This window comes from Asparagus officinalis, unplaced genomic scaffold (genome assembly GCF_001876935.1).
Source record: "Asparagus officinalis unplaced genomic scaffold, Aspof.V1 AsparagusV1_Un484, whole genome shotgun sequence".
Classification (NCBI taxonomy): Eukaryota; Viridiplantae; Streptophyta; class Magnoliopsida; order Asparagales; family Asparagaceae; genus Asparagus; species Asparagus officinalis.
This window is the reverse complement of record NW_017972749.1, coordinates 153,183-171,265: the sequence shown is the minus strand read 5'-3', so window position 1 is coordinate 171,265 and position 18,083 is coordinate 153,183.

The following is an 18,083-nucleotide window of genomic DNA, read 5'->3' as shown; positions in this document are numbered from 1 at the left end:
TATAAGACTCTTTTACACAACAAAAAGAAAATTACAACTCTTGAGAAAATAAACGCAGGATCGTTGTTTGGATCACTGCTTTCGTGGGATCTTTACCTGTGCCGGGAGCGCTTTGACTCGTGGACCACCAAATCACAGATTCTGATTGAACCGTGAGGGGTTTATGATTCTGACTTCGTTTATCGAAGTGAGAAATTGAAACGATATCTTATCGATGTAAGATAGTCGTTCTTCTTGAAATCAAGTCAAAGCCTGATTATCAAGGATTGGCCGTAAGATCAGCACCTCTGCTCTCTCTCTGCTCTGGATTGCTCTGGATTGCTCTGAAGTACTCACAATGATCAGCCCCCTGGAAAAATGGCCTTAGGAGGGTATTTTTTAAACTCCATTATTTTGGCAGTTATCCACGTGATTCTCGCCCACGACGTTTCCCACGTTCTTGAACATTTAGTGGCCACGTGTAGGGCAGTTGCAAAGGTAGTTTTGACAATCTGAAAACTGTCTCACGTGCAAGACAGTAAATTCTGTCTCGCACGGCGAGACAGCAAAGACTGTCTCGCGTGGGCGAGACAACAAAGACTGTCTCGCGTGGGCGAGACAGCAAAGACTGTCTCGCGTGGGCGAGACAGCAAAGACTGTCTCGCGTGGGCGAGACAGTAAAAGTCTGTCTCGCCCGCGAGACAGTAAAGACTGTCTCGCGCGGCGAGACAGTCAAGTCTGTCTCGCACGGCGAGACAGTCAAGACTTGTGTTTTTTCTGCCTTTTTGGATGATTTCCTCTTGAGCTGTATTTGGATATCTTTCAGCATTTTTTGACGCCTACAGATACCCCCTCCAAAGTATTCCAGACTCAATCTTTTATAGAGGAGTTCTGGGATGCTTTGGACAAGATAGCTCTTACTTACGATCCTTTCAATGTTTGGTTGAGTAGATCGTGTAGAGGAACCCGTAGGTGGCTTCAACTTTTGATCTCTTTGTCTCTCAATCTATTCAGTGCTTTGTAGAATAGTTAAGATTCTTCCCGGCATCGCGTTTATCGCTTGTCCATTGTAGAGATCTTGAATTAAAGCTGGAACTTGTACTTGTGAAATCAGCTCTTGTCATCAAGTTGATACTGCATATACCCGTTTAGGGGTAGTCAGGTTATTCTTAAGAATATTTTAACTGATATTCTCCAGAAACTTCCTGTTGAGGGTAGGAAAACAGTTTAGACTCGTGTACCTAGTTGGAGTATTCAGGTTATTCTTAAGAATATTCTGAGTGATATTCTCCAGAAACTTCCTGTTGAGATTAGGGAAACAGTTTAGACTCGTGTACCTATTGGAGTATTCAGGTTATTCTTATGAATATTCTGAGTGATATTCTCCAGAAACTTCCTGTTGAGATTAGGGAAACAGTTTAGACTCGTGTACCTATTGGAGTATTCAGGTTATTCTTAAGAATATTCTGAGTGATATTCTCCAGAAACTTCATGTTGAGATTAGGGAAACAGTTTAGACTCGTGTACCTATTGGAGTAATCAGGTCTCTTTTTTGTTGTTAGAGATGAACCCAGAATCGGAGAGGAAGAATTTTATATTCTATCTCCTGGTCTCTTGTTTGTTGGTAGAGATAAACCCGATGATGGAGAGGAAGAATTTTATATTCTATCTCCTGGTCTCTTGTTTGTTGGTAGAGATGAACCCGGAATCGGAGAGGAAGAATTTTATATTCTATCTCCTGGTACAAAGGAAATTTAAATTGGGATTTCTATTCAGAGAATCTGAATAAGGTTTGATCAATTGAGATTGGAAGCAATCTTAACTTTTATAGTTTTTTGATTGCAAATCGAAGCTGGACCTCTCGTTCATGGAAGGAATCGAAAGAGGATTTTGGTTTTGGTCCTAACTGTAGTAAGGTTTGACCAAGTGGGAGTTCTGAGATGATCCTAACTGTTTAAAGGTTTGATCATCCAATTTGTGGACCTCTCGTTCATGGAACGAATCGAGAGGGGATTTTGGCTTTGGTCCTAACTGTTTAAAGGTTTGACCAAGATGGGAATTTGAGACGATCCTAACTGTTTAAAGGTTTGATCGTTCAATTTGTGGACCTCTCGTTCATGGAACGAATCGAGAGAACGAATCGAGAGGGGATTTTTGTTTTGGTCCTAACTGTAGTAAGGTTTGACCAAGTGGGAGTTCTGAGATGATCCTAACTGTTTAAAGGTTTGATCATCCAATTTGTGGACCTCTCGTTCATGGGATGAATCGAGAGGGGATTTTGGCTTTGGTCCTAACTGTTTAAAGGTTTGACCAAGATGGGAATTTGAGACGATCCTAACTGTTTAAAGGTTTGATCGTTCAATTTGTGGACCTCTCGTTCATGGAACGAATCGAGAGGGGATTTTGGCTTTGGTCCTAACTGTTTAAAGGTTTGACCAAGATGGGAATTTGAGACGATCCTAACTGTTTAAAGGTTTGATCGTTCAATTTGTGGACCTCTCGTTCATGGAACGAATCGAGAGGGGATTTTGGCTTTGGTCCTAACTGTTTAAAGGTTTGACCAAGATGGGAATTTGAGACGATCCTAACTGTTTAAAGGTTTGATCGTTCAATTTGTGGACCTCTCGTTCATGGAACGAATCGAGAGGGGATTTTGGCTTTGGTCCTAACTGTTTAAAGGTTTGACCAAGATGGGAATTTGAGACGATCCTAACTGTTTAAAGGTTTGATCGTTCAATTTGTGGACCTCTCGTTCATGGAACGAATCGAGAGGGGATTTTGGCTTTGGTCCTAACTGTTTAAAGGTTTGACCAAGATGGGAATTTGAGACGATCCTAACTGTTTAAAGGTTTGATCGTTCAATTTGTGGACCTCTCGTTCATGGAACGAATCGAGAGGGGATTTTGGCTTTGGTCCTAACTGTTTAAAGGTTTGACCAAGATGGGAATTTGAGACGATCCTAACTGTTTAAAGGTTTGATCGTTCAATTTGTGGACCTCTCGTTCATGGAACGAATCGAGAGGGGATTTTGGCTTTGGTCCTAACTGTTTAAAGGTTTGACCAAGATGGGAATTTGAGACGATCCTAACTGTTTAAAGGTTTGATCGTTCAATTTGTGGACCTCTCGTTCATGGAACGAATCGAGAGGGGATTTTGGCTTTGGTCCTAACTGTTTAAAGGTTTGACCAAGATGGGAATTTGAGACGATCCTAACTGTTTAAAGGTTTGATCGTTCAATTTGTGGACCTCTCGTTCATGGAACGAATCGAGAGGGGATTTTGGCTTTGGTCCTAACTGTTTAAAGGTTTGACCAAGATGGGAATTTGAGACGATCCTAACTGTTTAAAGGTTTGATCGTTCAATTTGTGGACCTCTCGTTCATGGAACGAATCGAGAGGGGATTTTGGCTTTGGTCCTAACTGTTTAAAGGTTTGACCAAGATGGGAATTTGAGACGATCCTAACTGTTTAAAGGTTTGATCGTTCAATTTGTGGACCTCTCGTTCATGGAACGAATCGAGAGGGGATTTTGGCTTTGGTCCTAACTGTTTAAAGGTTTGACCAAGATGGGAATTTGAGACGATCCTAACTGTTTAAAGGTTTGATCGTTCAATTTGTGGACCTCTCGTTCATGGAACGAATCGAGAGGGGATTTTGGCTTTGGTCCTAACTGTTTAAAGGTTTGACCAAGATGGGAATTTGAGACGATCCTAACTGTTTAAAGGTTTGATCGTTCAATTTGTGGACCTCTCGTTCATGGAACGAATCGAGAGGGGATTTTGGCTTTGGTCCTAACTGTTTAAAGGTTTGACCAAGATGGGAATTTGAGACGATCCTAACTGTTTAAAGGTTTGATCGTTCAATTTGTGGACCTCTCGTTCATGGAACGAATCGAGAGGGGATTTTGGCTTTGGTCCTAACTGTTTAAAGGTTTGACCAAGATGGGAATTTGAGACGATCCTAACTGTTTAAAGGTTTGATCGTTCAATTTGTGGACCTCTCGTTCATGGAACGAATCGAGAGGGGATTTTGGCTTTGGTCCTAACTGTTTAAAGGTTTGACCAAGATGGGAATTTGAGACGATCCTAACTGTTTAAAGGTTTGATCGTTCAATTTGTGGACCTCTCGTTCATGGAACGAATCGAGAGGGGATTTTGGCTTTGGTCCTAACTGTTTAAAGGTTTGACCAAGATGGGAATTTGAGACGATCCTAACTGTTTAAAGGTTTGATCGTTCAATTTGTGGACCTCTCGTTCATGGAACGAATCGAGAGGGGATTTTGGCTTTGGTCCTAACTGTTTAAAGGTTTGACCAAGATGGGAATTTGAGACGATCCTAACTGTTTAAAGGTTTGATCGTTCAATTTGTGGACCTCTCGTTCATGGAACGAATCGAGAGGGGATTTTGGCTTTGGTCCTAACTGTTTAAAGGTTTGACCAAGATGGGAATTTGAGACGATCCTAACTGTTTAAAGGTTTGATCGTTCAATTTGTGGACCTCTCGTTCATGGAACGAATCGAGAGGGGATTTTGGCTTTGGTCCTAACTGTTTAAAGGTTTGACCAAGATGGGAATTTGAGACGATCCTAACTGTTTAAAGGTTTGATCGTTCAATTTGTGGACCTCTCGTTCATGGAACGAATCGAGAGGGGATTTTGGCTTTGGTCCTAACTGTTTAAAGGTTTGACCAAGATGGGAATTTGAGACGATCCTAACTGTTTAAAGGTTTGATCGTTCAATTTGTGGACCTCTCGTTCATGGAACGAATCGAGAGGGGATTTTGGCTTTGGTCCTAACTGTTTAAAGGTTTGACCAAGATGGGAATTTGAGACGATCCTAACTGTTTAAAGGTTTGATCGTTCAATTTGTGGACCTCTCGTTCATGGAACGAATCGAGAGGGGATTTTGGCTTTGGTCCTAACTGTTTAAAGGTTTGACCAAGATGGGAATTTGAGACGATCCTAACTGTTTAAAGGTTTGATCGTTCAATTTGTGGACCTCTCGTTCATGGAACGAATCGAGAGGGGATTTTGGCTTTGGTCCTAACTGTTTAAAGGTTTGACCAAGATGGGAATTTGAGACGATCCTAACTGTTTAAAGGTTTGATCGTTCAATTTGTGGACCTCTCGTTCATGGAACGAATCGAGAGGGGATTTTGGCTTTGGTCCTAACTGTTTAAAGGTTTGACCAAGATGGGAATTTGAGACGATCCTAACTGTTTAAAGGTTTGATCGTTCAATTTGTGGACCTCTCGTTCATGGAACGAATCGAGAGGGGATTTTGGCTTTGGTCCTAACTGTTTAAAGGTTTGACCAAGATGGGAATTTGAGACGATCCTAACTGTTTAAAGGTTTGATCGTTCAATTTGTGGACCTCTCGTTCATGGAACGAATCGAGAGGGGATTTTGGCTTTGGTCCTAACTGTTTAAAGGTTTGACCAAGATGGGAATTTGAGACGATCCTAACTGTTTAAAGGTTTGATCGTTCAATTTGTGGACCTCTCGTTCATGGAACGAATCGAGAGGGGATTTTGGCTTTGGTCCTAACTGTTTAAAGGTTTGACCAAGATGGGAATTTGAGACGATCCTAACTGTTTAAAGGTTTGATCGTTCAATTTGTGGACCTCTCGTTCATGGAACGAATCGAGAGGGGATTTTGGCTTTGGTCCTAACTGTTTAAAGGTTTGACCAAGATGGGAATTTGAGACGATCCTAACTGTTTAAAGGTTTGATCGTTCAATTTGTGGACCTCTCGTTCATGGAACGAATCGAGAGGGGATTTTGGCTTTGGTCCTAACTGTTTAAAGGTTTGACCAAGATGGGAATTTGAGACGATCCTAACTGTTTAAAGGTTTGATCGTTCAATTTGTGGACCTCTCGTTCATGGAACGAATCGAGAGGGGATTTTGGCTTTGGTCCTAACTGTTTAAAGGTTTGACCAAGATGGGAATTTGAGACGATCCTAACTGTTTAAAGGTTTGATCGTTCAATTTGTGGACCTCTCGTTCATGGAACGAATCGAGAGGGGATTTTGGCTTTGGTCCTAACTGTTTAAAGGTTTGACCAAGATGGGAATTTGAGACGATCCTAACTGTTTAAAGGTTTGATCGTTCAATTTGGCCTGATTATCAAGGATTGGCCGTAAGATCAGCACCTCTGCTCTCTCTCTGCTCTGGATTGCTCTCAAGTGCTCAACTTTTGATCTCTGCTGGCAGCCCCTGTGAAAATGGCCTTCGGGGGGTATTTATAACCCTCTGGATGAACAGTGCTCGCGAGACAGCATTTGCTGTCTCGGCGGGGGGGGGGGTGTTTGCTGTCTCGCTGGCCGAGACAGTGTTTGCTGTCTCGCCCAGCGAGACAGTAAATTTGCTGTCTCGCCCAACGAGACAGTAAAATACTGTCAACATTTCTGGCAGTTTTTGATGTAACTGCTTTCCCACGTTTCAAACTCCGTTATTCTGGCAGTTATTCACTTGATTCTCGCCCACGACGTTTCCCACGTTCTTGAACAGTTAGTGGCCACGTGTAGGGCAGTTACAAAGGTAGTTTTGACCATCTGAAAGCTGTCTCACGTGCGAGACAGTAAATTCTGTCTCGCACGGCGAGACAGCAAAGACTGTCTCGCGTGGGCGAGACAGCAAAGACTGTCTCGCGTGGGTGAGACAGTAAAAGTCTGTCTCGCCCGCGAGACAGTAAAGACTGTCTCGCACGGCGAGACAGTAAAGACTGTCTCGCGCGGCGAGACAGTCAAGTCTGTCTCGCACGGCGAGACAGTCAAGACTTGTGTTTTTTCTGCCTTTTTGGATGATTTCCTCTTGAGCTGTATTTGGATATCTTTCAGCATTTTTTGACGCCTACACCCAGCTCAAAAGTCTCTTATTTTTGCCTTAATAAAACACTAAAAACGTGTTTTAATATATACCAAAACACAAACCAAATCAGAAAAGGAAACAAAGCTAATGCCCAAACCCGACAGATGGTCAACTGCCAAAACAATCAAGGTCGACCATACAGAACGAGGTAATTGTGCTTAACATATAATTGTTGGCTATGTTATTGAGAAAAAACAATTTTACCTTTGTGAATAGTCTCACATTGAAAAATGAAATGAATAGTTGGAGCTTTAAATTGCATCTTCTCTTATTGGGTTTTGAATAGTGTTTTCGGTTTTGTATTATTTGGGCTTTGAAGAATATGCACGCCTCGCCATGCCGTGATGCGCGCCACGCAGCACTACACGCGTACGTTTTTTATTTTCTCTAGCTTTATTTTGCATGTTTTTTGTGTGCGTAATGGCTGCGAGATTTATGCGTAACGGTTGAACGTTACGCACGTTTATTGTGTATGTTACGTGGAGTTTACTCAACGGTTATGGGTTATGAACATTATATATAGTCGTGGGGTGAGCTCAGAACAAACACAGGAAAATGAAAGCATTCTCCTCTCTTCTAAAATTAACCAAGCTCTTTCTCTCTCTCTCTCCAAAATTCTCGGCTACAGTTTAATTATTTTGTTTTTGGGCAACGTTCATCATCTGAACATAAGCTCTGTGCTCTCGCTCGAGTTCAGAGGCCGGCCAAATCTAAGGGTTTTACCGCTAGGGGAGAGATGATCATTTGTGCCAGGGCGATAGGCGGGTACTTAATCTTCTAGGGCAGTGTTTACACGACTGCTCCCGCTCAGGCCATATTTTCTGATTCATTTTTACATTCGGATTTATTTGTTAATTTGTATGCTATAAGCTTAATATTTGGTTTATAACCAACAATCCAGAAGATTAAGAGTTTATAGCTTTTGTTTTTAAATCTAAAAATAAAAAAAGTTACTGTTCACTCGGGAAAATACAGTTTCTGTTTATTTTTTAAAAAATAAACACTTCCACTATTTATAGAAAAAACTTACTGTTCACTCAAAATTTTTTACTATTCATCCAAATTTATAGTTGTTAATTATTGCTTAAATAATTACAGTTAATTGTCTTATTCGTAATTAATTGTTAACTTGTTATAAATATTTCCCGAAATAAAATTACTTGATTTATGTTATAACTTGTTATAAATATTTTCCGGAAAAATTTACTTGATTTTCTGTTAGGAAATTAATTCAAAGAAAAAATTATATATATATATATATATATATCTTCTTACAATTATTGCTTAGATTGTTTCAATTAAATTATTCTGTTTATATTGTTCTGTTCATCAGCTTGCATCTTATCCTTTAAAGTCATAATTTTCTAAGTAACTAGTCCAATGATATTGACAAAACCCTTTCATTCCTTCATATTCCATTATACCTAGACTAATTAACTTAAATCGGACTTATGAAAAATCCTGATCATTCCATGAGTGTCAAATCTGAGAAGTTCACCGGTGTTAATTATAAATATTAGGCTAATCAGATGAGATACTGGCTCACCACCCTAGGTCTCCTATTTGCATAAACACTCCCGAGTCTTCATCTAGTAGATCTCAACCCTTCAACCCTCTTGTTTATGGTCCTCAACCTGAACCTACTCCTTCCACTTCTGGCTGTGGTGCTAGCTCCTTTTCTAGCTCTATAAAATCAGAAGAAATCAACTATCATTGTTGCCATATGATTCTTAGTGCACTTGCGAACAACCTTTATGACATATATTATGAGTTCAAAAGTACTAAAGACCTATGGAATGCTCTTTAAGCAAAATATGGCTATGATGATGCTGGAATTCTGCGTTTCACCTCCTCTTCCTTCAATAAGTTCATGATGGTTGATGACAAACCTATTAATAAAAAAATTCATGAATTCGAAGATTTTCTCTGTCATCTCCAATCAAAGGAAAACTTCTTTACTGATGACTATAAAGTTTCTTATCTGATTGACAAACTCCCTCCCTCCTAGTCTAGATTTGCTGAAGATCTCCGATACAAGCAAGGATATCTAACCTTACTGAAGCTCTTAAGGCAATTTGCATTGAAGACCAGCATAGGCAAAATTCCAAACCCAAGTCTGAAATGAAAGCTAAAGTGAACTTGGTAGAGGATAAGCCTAAATCTAAAAATTTCAAACTGAAAAGGAAGAAATTCAAGAAAAACTAGCACTCCTTCAATAAATCATTTTCCAAATCCAATCCCAACTCTTCCAGCCATAAATTTGATGGAAAGTTTTGTTATGCATGTGGTAGAACCAACCACCTAGCTCCCAACTGCTTCTATCGGAAGAAGGAATCGGCCAAACCTGCTCCAAAGGGAATTGGATCTAACAAAGTTAACATGATTGAAGAAAATCCAAATTCCTTCACGTTAGCCTCTTCTACCTATCTTGTAAATTCCTTTACTTCTTCCACTGATTGGTATTTGGATTCTGGAGCTAATATTCACGTTTGTAATGATCACTCTTGGTTTTCAACTTACCAGGAATCATGTGGAGGAAGCATAAGCTTAGCAAATGACTCCACCAAACAAATAATGGGAAGTGGATGCATAGAGCACACTATAACCCCTGAGAAAGCCCTAAATCTGCAAGGCGTTCATCATGTTCCTTCTCTCTGCTACAATCTTATTAGTGAATCTCTTCTTCTTAGAGCTGGATATAGGATTGTAAAAGAATGCAATAAATTTGTGATTACAAAGAATAATGTACTTATAGAAAAATGTTTTACTTGTAATAACTTTTTTAAGCTCAATGTAATTGATTCCAATTATAATAAAATATATTCTTGAGTCTTCTGTTGCACAAATTGTTGAGTCTTATGATGTTTGGTATGGACGACTTGGACATGTCAATTTCCAAATATTATAGAGAATGATTAAATTGAACCTTATTCCTAAATATTCTTATGATCTCTCATCTAAGTGTGAGATTTGTGTTCAAGGGAAACACACTAAAAAACCCTTTATGTCTATAACTAGAAACTCTGAACCTCTCGAATTAACTCATAGTGATGTGTGTGACTCGAATCGAGTTTTCATCCGAGGGGTAGGTGATATTTTGTGACTTTTATAGACGATTACTCCTGATATTGTTACACCTATCTTCTCAAAACTAAAGATAAAGTTGTAGATAAGTTTAAGGTGTATAAAGCTGAATCTGAGAACCAACTTGATAGAAAGATCAAGATTCTAAGATCTGATCGTGGGGAGGGGTATACCTCAAATGAGATGATTGAATATTGCTAAGAACACGATATTATTCATGAGGTAACTGCTCCCTATACACCACAGTCTAATAGGGTAGCTTAACAAAAGAACAAAACCTAAATGGACATGGTGAACTGTATGTTACTCAGTTCAGGAGTACCTGAATATCTTTGGGGTGAAGCTCTTATTTCTGCTTGCTTCATTCTCAATAGGATTCCCCACAAATCTTCTGTTATAACTCATTATGAATATTGGAAGGGGAGAACTCCTAGTCTGAACTTCTTCCGGGTTTGGGGTGGCTTGGCTAAGGTAGCTATTCCCGAACCTAAGAAGAGGAAAATTGGTCCTAAGAGTGTTGATGCTGCTTTTATTACATATGAACTAGATACCAATGTTAATAGATTTCTAGTAATTAACTCTGAAATTAGTGACATATCCAACAACACTATCATTGAAACAAGAGATGCAGTCTACTTTGAAAATATTTTTCCTTTCAAATCCAAAATTTTAGAAAATCCTAGTTCATCTCTTCCTTCCGATCTACCATCTTCCAGTTCTTGTCAACCTTTAGATATTAAACCTCGAAGAAGTAAAAGAGGTAGAATTCAAAAGGATTTTGCAGAAGACTTCTTTACCTTTCTTGTTGAAGGTAATCTAAGTTCATTCAAAGAAGCAATAGATTCACCTGAATCTCCTTTCTGGAAAGAAGGCATTGATAATGAGATAAAATTTATCATGGAAAACCATACTTGAATACTCACCGAATTACCTCCAAATTGTAAACATGTTGGTTGTAAGTGGATATTGCCTTTGTGAACAGTCCCAAATTGGAAAATAAAATGAATAGTTGGTGGTTTAAATTGCATCTCCTCTTATTGGGCTTTGAATAGTGTTTTGAGTTTTGTATTGTTTTGGCTTTGCATATCACACGCGCGCACGTACGCCACGCCTCGCCACGCCGCGACGCGCGCCATGCCACGTGACATCACACATGCATGTTTTTTTTCTCTAACTTTATTTTGCACGTTTTTTATGTGCGTAACGGCTGCGATATTTATGCGTAACGGTCGAACGTTACACATGTTTTTTGCATACGTTACACAGAGTTTACTCAACGGTTATGGGTTATGAACACTATATATAGCCGTGGGATGTGCTCAGAATAAGCACATGAAAATGAAAGCATTCTCCTCTCTTCTAAAACCAAGCTCTTTCTCTCTCTCCAAAATTCTCGGCTACAGTTTAATTATTTTGTTTTTAGGCAACGTTCTTCATCTGAGCAGAAGCTCTACGATCTCGCCCGAGTTCAGAGGCCTTCCGAATCTAGGGTTTGTACCGCTAGGGAAGAAAGGATCATCTGCACTAGGGTGATAGGCAGGTCTTTAATCTTCTAAGGTAGTGTTTACATGACTGCTCCCGATCAGGCCAGATTTTTTTATTATTTTTTACATTAAGATTTATTTGTTAATTTGTATGCTATAATCTTAATATTTGATTTATAACCAACAATAACTAGTAAATGATAGCTTTGTTACAACGGGTTATTATGCATGACATCGATATGTTAGATGTGACGATGGGTCTTAGCTACCGGGAATAAAGATTCCCCGGGTGTATGTCATAGCACATATTGTGATATGTATAACACTAGACTACATTTGAATCCTCTAGGACGATTCACCTAAGAAATAGAGAATTCGAATTGTTACTTGGTCCCTTATACTTGATGATATTGTTATTTTCGATTTGCTAATTTAGTACACTTTGAGATGATGATTAAGCTTATTTTATAAGTGCTATGCAAACTGAAATGTTAGGTTACTAAATGATGGATATCTTGATAGGATCAAGTGTACTCATTTGGATGAGTTAATCTATTATGCATATCCCATAAATGTATTAAATTTTCTTCAACGAGTGGCTTTGAAAATTATTTTTTAAAATTTATTTTCTTATAGAAATAAAATATTTTGATGTTTCAAAATGATTTTTATTTATGTTCATAGGAGTGCAATTTTAGGCGTGAGCATATAGGTGATTTGTCCTGCTTAATAAAACTGTCTAAAATAAATCGACACGGAAGGGAAGTCAATGTAAGATAATATCATTCATGAATATTTAATCCCATATTATGGAAGAGATTTTATGAATAGTTGGCCGGATATTCAATCAGTATTAGAGATGCATGACTTCTAACGACGGAAAGTGAGACTAAGATGAACAAGTAAACGTTCAGAAAGGGAATTTGTAAATCCCACAAGAAAACAAAACAGTTCAATAATTGAATGATGGGTCGCGTGCAGAAACACTCCAACCCACCATGAAAGCAGTTTGCAACTAGTTGTCATGCCTTCTGATGTATTTCTAAAACGAGTGGGCTTACATACATAATTAAATTAATTAGCGTGCTGCTAAACTACCATGATGAAGAAGTATCTCGTGGGTGTTAGGTGCCGGGGTCACAAGGAGCTTCCCCCCAGGGATAAAAGGCTGTTGTTTCAGGACCACGGTAAGCAGAACCCTTTTCCAGTAGGTCCAAAGAGAACATCGTAATGAAATCATGTTTCTATATCATGTCAAGATAAGCTATTTATCTCTCTGTGGAGGATCAAGCACAAGCTGTGCATCTACTTAACCTAACCAAATTTGCAAATCTAACATTAGCATATAGTACTTCAAGATCCACGAATGCACTTAGCCTGAAGAATTGAAACACACAAAACCAAATTCTCCTAATCATGCGCCTGATAAAACTGGACAAAATCCAATTCCCTGTCCAGTCCACTTGGGATGTTAATGATGGCATCTTGGACATCTTTCGTTTGAAAAAATAGACGAGGAAAGGTCCCATCTTAAAAGAGCACTGGCACTAGATGAGGCACTTTGTCATCTACTCCGTATAATTGAGAAGCGTGGGACTTTGAGATGTCAGCTTCTTTTTACCCATTTAGTCTTTATCTCCTTATCTTTCCACAAGCGAATGAGCAAAGCCGTGCATGTGGCATGATGTTGAAAATGTGGCGACCCTCATCCAGTCGCAGCTAGTCGGCCTTGATAGCACCTTAGTTAACAACAAATCGAGGCTTCTAGTCACAGGGAGTCGCCTTAGTTCCACTCTTCGCGAGGAAAGCAGATCCTGATTGCTCAGTTTTTACACTGTCATAAAGGACTTGGCAATAGGGGATGTATGCACTCAGTTTCAGTATCAAAATTATGCTAATTTTAACCAGCGGCTCATAATTGATGTTTGAAACCGATCTCCAGACTTCTATGTTACAACACAGTGGAAAATAGGTCTACGAGAAGGGGGAAGAAAAAAAAAACTAGTCCCCTCATAGTGGTAACAGTAGTAAAACAAACCTAATGACTCAAATGAAACTTCATCACAGTGACCTATGCAGCATATTGGAGATTCTAGGTTGACTGGCATGGAACTTATTTGTGATGCATCTATAGTCCTATTAGAAGATTTTGACAATACGTTCGTAACAGTGCGCATCGAATGACTCCGAATATTCCTTAATATCTCTACTTTGGAGTCTGTTATCTACTGATCACTGAATGCTCTTCCATTGGGCAGTGAGGGAGGAGCCAGAAGAAATAATGCGAGCATGAAATTCAATATAAAAAAACTAGTAAGGATACACTCAGAAATTACTCAACTTATTTGAAGTTTAATTAGTGCTTCAATTCCGAGATAAGGCTTCACAATCTCGACATTTTGAAGAAGGGGAAAACCTCTTAATAATATTGAAGAGATTATCAAGATGTAATAGTATAATTGATGTCAGCAGCTGTCTTTCAGGTAATCAAGTATCTCGACTAAGTAAGGCGGTCCAAAATAGTCGATCAAAAATTTATTTGCCAATGTTGACATGGCACGAGCAACCACGGGTCCTCAGGTACCTCAAACTCAAGATTCTATTGACCACGGCCCATCCGCAAGATTGAGGCGAAGTCATCATCTACAATATGCTTTCAATTCTCCGGGATCTAGTGCAAAATCTTGTAATCACCCATCTTCAGCCTAATAAAGAAGAAAATTCTTCATATAGGAATAGTCCACGTCTGGCCTCCTAACATTATGAGAAACACTAAACCACCCCTGCAATTTCCTTTGAGACTCTTGAGCGTTGGGGATTCGAAACAATCAATCGAACCCATGCCCTTCCGCACCTTGTGCTAAGAGTTTAGCAAGTAGGAAAATCACCGCAAATAAAAGAAAAAATTACAGGAAAGATAAACAAGAAAGAACACACCAGATTTAACAAGGTTCGACAACGTACCTACGTCCTCGGGAGCCACACCACACAATTCTTTGATTAATTGAAGAAGACTACAATGCCCACAACTGAAGTTGCACACAACTCTAGTTTATCTCTCTGAGATCTCTCTGAAAGAATCCTCTCAAAACCCTCTCTGAAAAAATTGCTGGAAAGATAAACAAGAAAGAACACACAACATATAGGTTTTTATCTCTCTGAGATCTCTCTGAAAGAATCCTCTCAAAACCCTCTTTTTTACGTGTTCTTTTAACCCTAAAAACGTATTAGGTATATATAATATCCCAGCTCAAAACAAAATCTCAAACAATTTAAGAAACTACAAAAACAGCTTTCAGTCGATCGGACCATGTGTTTCGGTCGACCGGCTAGAATGCAGTTTTCTTGCAGGGTCTGGTGCACGTTTTCGGTCAACCGGAGTCCTCATATCGGTCGACTGGACAAAACGTTCATTTCCTATAGGTTTTTCAGTCGATCGGACTATCCCTGTCGGTTGACCGGCCAAAGCGAGAATCTCACGCTTGTTTCCTGCAAGCGTCACGGTTGACCGAATCTCCTCCATCGGTTGACTAAACTGGGTTTTTCCAGTTTTCTTCATTAATTTGATTCCAGATTTGGTATACACTCTCAAGACTAACAATCTCCCACTTGGAGACCAAACCGCCATCAAAGAGCTCTCCTGAACTCCTACCATCTTCACAAGCATCTTCTCCACCGCGAAAACAAATCTATTCTTCAATCATCATCATCTCGGCGATCCCGCTGATCTTCCTAGTGTGGCTCCGCCTTCGACTCCTACGTGTGAAGGCCACCTGAAGTTACGTACAAGTCTAGTTTGTCGATAGTCAGTGCTTTCGTCAACATATCCGTAGGATTTTGTCTCCCCAAAATCTTCTTCAATCGTAACTTATCGTCCTCAATCTGCGAGCGTATGAAATGGTAACGTACATCAATGTGCTTCATTCTGACATGATATACTGATTCTTGGTAAGGTGTATAGCACTCTGGCTATCACAATAAAGAACGTCGTTATCCTGCTTCAAACCCAACTCTTCCAAGCACCCGGTCAACCAAATTATCTCTTTCCTGGCATCAGTCACTGTGACATGTTTTGCCTCAGTCGTGGACAATTTTACTATCTTCTATAGACGTGAGTGTTTGGGTCAAAAGTTGATGTTTTTATTATCATCGAATCTATTACAACTTTGGTCATTACAATAAACTCAAATAAAAAGTTGATCTTTTTATAATATCTCCTTTATACAATAAAAATAAAGATTACAACTCTTGTCAAATAGCGCAACGGACGTTTATCACCCGCTGCTTGCGTGGGATCTTTGCCTGTGCTCGGGACGTTAATATCCGTGGACCGCCGCGGATCAGATCCGGTTAGCAGAAGTTGGATAATCAATTCTCTCACTTCACGAAGGAAGTAATTGCAGTAGCGACGATTTTGACTAAGCAAAATCACGGCTCTTCTCGGGATTTAAGACTAAGCTTAAATCCGGAGGAATAGGGGACGGGTCTCAGATCTCTCGAACTCCACTCTTTATGCACAGGAGATCGCCAAGATCTGCTAACTCTCTCTGAAATTTGTGGCTATGCACTTGAGAAACCGGCAGCACCTCGCCTTCTTGATCTCCTCCTCGAAAATGAACACTAGAGCTCTTATTTATAGGCTTGGTTGACAGTTTCTTCAGATCAAAACGAAGGATCCTTTCTATCTTCAGTTAGAAACTGCATAACCACTGTATCGGAGCAGTTGGAACTCCCATATCCGAAATAATCCATAAAAGAACCGAAAAAACCAACTTTTGGTCGAACAGTCACCCGTGGCTCGGCCCTGGCCGGGCCACCAAATGGTGGCTCGGCCTGACCGGGCCACCAAATGGTGGCTCGGCCTGACCGGGCCACCAAATGGTGGCTCGGCCTGACCGGGCCACCAAATGGTGGCTCGGCCTGACCGGGCCACCAAATGGTGGTCGCCAGGGGCTTTATCTGGTTTCCGGGTTTTGACTTGTCCCGTCGTTACGCGTATTTTGTCGTTTCGTTGACTTGTACGCTTTCCCGATTCGTTTCGCGAATGCATGGACAGCTTGACGGTGGCCGATTAGCGTGCGGTCCACTTGGTTTGCCGATTTGATGGCTGGTGAGTACACGGGCCATTTGGAGGTGGTCGATTAGCACGCATGCCACTTGGTTCGCCGATTTGGTGGCTGGTGAGTACACGGGCCACTTGGAGGTGGCCGGTGAGTGTATAGGCTATTCGGTTCGTCGTTTCACTTTATGTGTTCATCAGTGTCGGATAATCCTCTTAGACTTAGATAGTGGCGTTCATCACCTTCTCTCTGTCCCGAGCTATACATGGATACCTATAGGTATTTTTAGACGCCTACAGATACCCCCTCAAAAGTATTTTAGACTCATTCTTGTTAGACCTTAGAGGGGGGTGATTAGGGTCTTATGCTAATCTAATCCGATTATATGCCAATTAAAACTAATTAACAAGTTATCCTAGCAAGTATAAAATACAACAATGTATATGAGCTAGGATAAGCAAAATGAACAACAAGATATATCCTAACAAAGAGATATAGGCAATGTATGTGCAAGGATATATAAACTCAAGGGTAAACAATCTAAACTAGATAGTGGGTAATATAATCAACAAGCAATATACAAAGGCGATATAAGATATGAACATAAAAGTAAGTGCGCCAATGCAATCACAAACAAACAATATGATTACGGAGTTCGGTCCCCACGACCTACGTCTCCTCTCCTCACCTCGAGGAGATCTCCACTTTCTCAACCGGGTTTTCTAAGTTCACCCGAACAACATTTACACCTCACAATACAATCACTATGCAATCACACTTCACACACTAAGTGTTGGTCCTAGCCCGTGTCCTCCTCCTTAAGTGCTCGGTTACAACCTCTCCCTAGGCACGTCAACCGACGCCACTCCTCTTGGATTCGACCCCGTCTCTCACCACACACTTCTCTCGGTGTACAAGTGTATTACAAGTGAATCCTCACAATTAGGCACAATATAAATCAATTGATTGTTCTCTAAACAAGATGAGAACTCAATTAAGCTCACTCTCAATGTCACAAACCCACAACCCTAAATTATACTATGAATGTAAATACAATAAGCTCAATAGGTTGTGTGTGAACAAAGAGTATCAATAAAACGATTTAAACTAAACTCAATATAAATCTAGCTTATGGAAATTATAATCAAAATAATAAATTGCTAGATGAGTTTAGAAACACTTCTCTAAAGATGACAAGAGAGTAGGAGAAGAGTGAATGCTCAAACACCAAAGGATGATCTCCACTTGCTCTTGTGAAATTTGCTCCACAAACCAAACTCTTGTAAATGCTTAAAAGCTTTTTAAACAAACACTAAACCCTTAAACAAAACTTGTAAACCTCTTAAAAACTTTTCTCTTGTTAGGTGGGAGAGGTAAATGTAATGGGGTATTTATAACAACCCAAGACATCAGCCAAAACCCTAAGAAAATGACAAAAACAGCCCCAGCAAACAGCTCAGGAAATAGCCGTTGGGAAAGCAACGGTAATATGGGCGGTCGACCGGAAATTCTATCGGTCGACCGACGGAGAGCAAAAACCCGAAGAAACGATCTGGACCATCGTCGGTCGACCGGTGCGGTCGACCGATGGAGTTTTTCGGTCGACC